Below are 3,192 nucleotides of genomic sequence, written 5' to 3'. Positions count from 1 at the left end.
AGCAACGCTGTCACTGAGAGCGGCGGCTGGCACAGAAAGGCGTTCTTAAAAGCCGTCCAGTTTCAAACCGCGCGCTAATACGGCAGCTTCTTTGGAATGAGGAATGATGATGGCACGGCCCGCGTTCGCTCTAACGACGCTGCAGGGCACCAGCGCACCCTTCTTCGCGCAGGCACGGGAAGTGGGCACCACCAGAGCATCGAAAGCCTCGGAAACCGAGCTCGAGGACACAACTGGGACGAAGATAGCGGACGTCACAGGAACGGCGGTATCTTCGGAGACAGAAAACGCTTCGGGATACCGCTGCGAGTCTGCTAAGAGGGCGGACAGAAGACTAGGGCTCAGTAATATCCCGCCACTGCTGGAGTCGATAGCTGCGCCGCACTGCTGTAAAAAGTCGACACCCAGGATGATGCCATGCGTAAAGCGAGGGAGCGCCGTGATCAGTGATCGCTGCCTTTACATAAAAAATACCAAGCGGAACCAATAATTCTTCTTCTACGCCACGAAATATAATAGCACTATCCCAATCGAACACTATCTTACGTCCTAGGCGGTTCTTGAAATTTATACTCATCACCGAGACTGTGGCACCAGTATCAACTAAGGACATAAGGTAAAAGCATTTCATACATTTCATTTTCACAACTAGGTGCCTCATCATTGACCACAGGTCTCACATTTCACGCCCCTCTTACGCGTTGCATGCGCTTTCTCTAATAATCAGTCTCTTTCATTGTCAACGTCATGGATGGAGTGCTGACACACATGCCGCCCGCCCTGTGATTTTCAAGCGCTTCGATTATGTCCCGGACGACATATCTGGCAGCACTCCATCCATGACGTTGACAAACAAAAAGAGATAAATATGCGCAACCTCATGCCATGAATGAGGAGCACGGCGATTGTGATGCCTATGGCTAATGAGGGGCGCCTGCGAGCGCAGAATGAAATGGACATATGTCATATGACCGCAAATTAAAAGTTTAGTTGAAGTCTAGCGGGTATTCTGCCTAGTTATGCGCAGAGTGTAGTAGTGTTTGTGTGTGTTGTAGTGTCTGCAAGCTTCCAGCAAAGACTATTTAGGAAGTGAACTGTCCTCATTAAATGCATTAACCGTAATGAAGGAGCGCGGCTCGAAGTGAAGCTCTCACCGCAGCTGATGCCGCTCGGACACAGATGCTTCCCTCGCATGCAATAGAGGGAAGTTGCGCAGCTTTTATTCACAGGCATCGAGATGGCTCCATGGGGTCCTCAATCGAAGAGACCGAAGCCCATGTCGTCATCCTCCTCTTCCGACTCCTCCTTCTTCTCTTCCTTCTCGTCCTCTGGCTTGCCGCCTCCAGGAGCTGGGGCTCCAGCCGCAGCTGCTGCCGGAGCAGCTGCAGCAGCTGGTCCTGCACCAACTCCTGAGCCGACGTTGGAGATGAGACTCTTCAGGTCCAGCCCTTCCAGTGCCTGGCCAGTACGGCTCGATCTCGACGCCGGCAGCCTTCAGGATGGTGCTGATCTTCTCAGCGGTGACTGCAATCTCGTCGTCCTGGAGGATGAGAGCGCCATAAACGCAAGCCAGCTCGTCGTTGGAAGGCATGATGACTTCGTGAACTTGTTACATGGAATTAATGGCAAATATTTCTAGTGCACGCTGCTCGATTAGCCTTAGCTCCCGAGGGTGGCTAAGTGGTTATGGCGCTCGGTTCCTGACCCGAAAGACGTGGGTTCGATCCCGGCTGCGGCAGTCGAATTTCGATGGAGGCTTAATTCTCGATGCCCGTGTGCTTTGTGATGCCAGTTCACGTTAAAGAGCCCCAGGTGGCCGAAATAACCGGAGAGCTTTACTACGGCGTCTCTCTAAGTCTGAGTCGCTTTGGGAAGTTAAACCCCCATAAACGAAACCAACCTTTTCCAATCACAGCGTCGATGACGTTTGCAAGTATACGGAAAAGTCCTTGTATGAGTTACTCTCTGAGGTGTGCTTGCGCGTGCATATTTTATACGCCATTGCGGCTCCGTTTTTTGGCTCTGCAAACGTAGTGGAAGTGTTCCAAGTGCGTGTAGTGCAAAGTATTTGCGTACGTGCGGCTCTTAGAGCGCCGCGCATGGTCAGCTTGACGGTCCTTCCTCAGACTCGGATTTAGAGCTCGCCTCGATCTGCGCGCTCTTGGTGACAATATCGAAGCTTCCAACCGAAGGCATACCACTGGAGAACTTTCCCTCCTTTCGCCGTTCCTCCTCTCATTCATTCATTCTGTGGAATTCAATAATTTTTCCGCATGCACACACTGATGTTCCCTCCAGAAGGCGCTTACACAAGCTACATCAGCTGAACACCGCGCGTTTTCCGCGGATGTACACCACTCGAATATCTTATGCACGGGCACCAAATGTTTACGCAAAGCATCGCTTCTGTTTTCTGCCCAGTGTATAGGAACTAATTAATCTCCAGGGCCAGCGACGGCTCCTTTTGGGGAGGTGGGCCTGCGGTGGAAGCTCGAATGTGATTAAGAAAAGTGGACAATGGACAAACACTACACCGGCAACCTCTGCGACTACCTCAGCAAAAGTGGGCTTCACTCCTGCATTTAACTTTCTATCTCCTGCATTCCATTCCTCCTTTCTCAATTTATGCCTCATGGTACACTTCTCGAATAAAAACAAGATGAAAACATGGAAGACCACGCACGCGCAACGCGCTTCACACGTTTATGACGTGCATGCATGGGCGTATCTGCTTCATCATCATCATCATCGTCGTCATCACCGCCACCACCATCATCATCATCATCAGGCTGACTACACCCACTGCAGGGCAAAGGCCTCTCCCGTGTCTCTCCAATTAACCCTGTCCTTTGGCAGCTGCGGCAACCGTATCCCCGCAAGCTTCTCAATCTCATCCGCCCACTTAACTTTCTGCCGCCCCTTGCTACGCTTGCCTTCCCTTGGAATCCACTCCGTTACCCTTAAGAGGCAGCGGTTATCTTGCCTTCGCATTGCATGCCCTGCCCAAGCCTATTTCTACCTCTTGATTTCGGCTAGGGTGCCATTAACCCGCGTTTGTTCCCTCACCCACTACAATTTCAGAATGACCGCAGTTTGCACAAAGTAGCCGATTCGACGGCTGAAGTGAAAACGAATTCGCTTTCACCGACAGCATAGAAAGTGCAACAGAGCGCCAATAACGTCGAGAGCTTG

The 3,192-nt window shown here is 51.5% G+C and overlaps 1 pseudogene; it reads right to left on the bottom strand.

Annotated features, from left to right (window-relative positions):
* Window positions 1-1,204: 1,204 nt before the first annotated feature.
* LOC144111064 (large ribosomal subunit protein P1 pseudogene) lies at window positions 1,205-1,667 on the bottom strand (annotated as a pseudogene).
* Window positions 1,668-3,192: the final 1,525 nt, after the last annotated feature.

This window comes from Amblyomma americanum, chromosome 11, assembly GCF_052857255.1.
Source record: "Amblyomma americanum isolate KBUSLIRL-KWMA chromosome 11, ASM5285725v1, whole genome shotgun sequence".
Taxonomy (NCBI): domain Eukaryota; kingdom Metazoa; phylum Arthropoda; class Arachnida; order Ixodida; family Ixodidae; genus Amblyomma; species Amblyomma americanum.
Note: the sequence above shows the minus strand (reverse complement) of the source record. Positions and strands in the feature narration are given on the sequence as shown.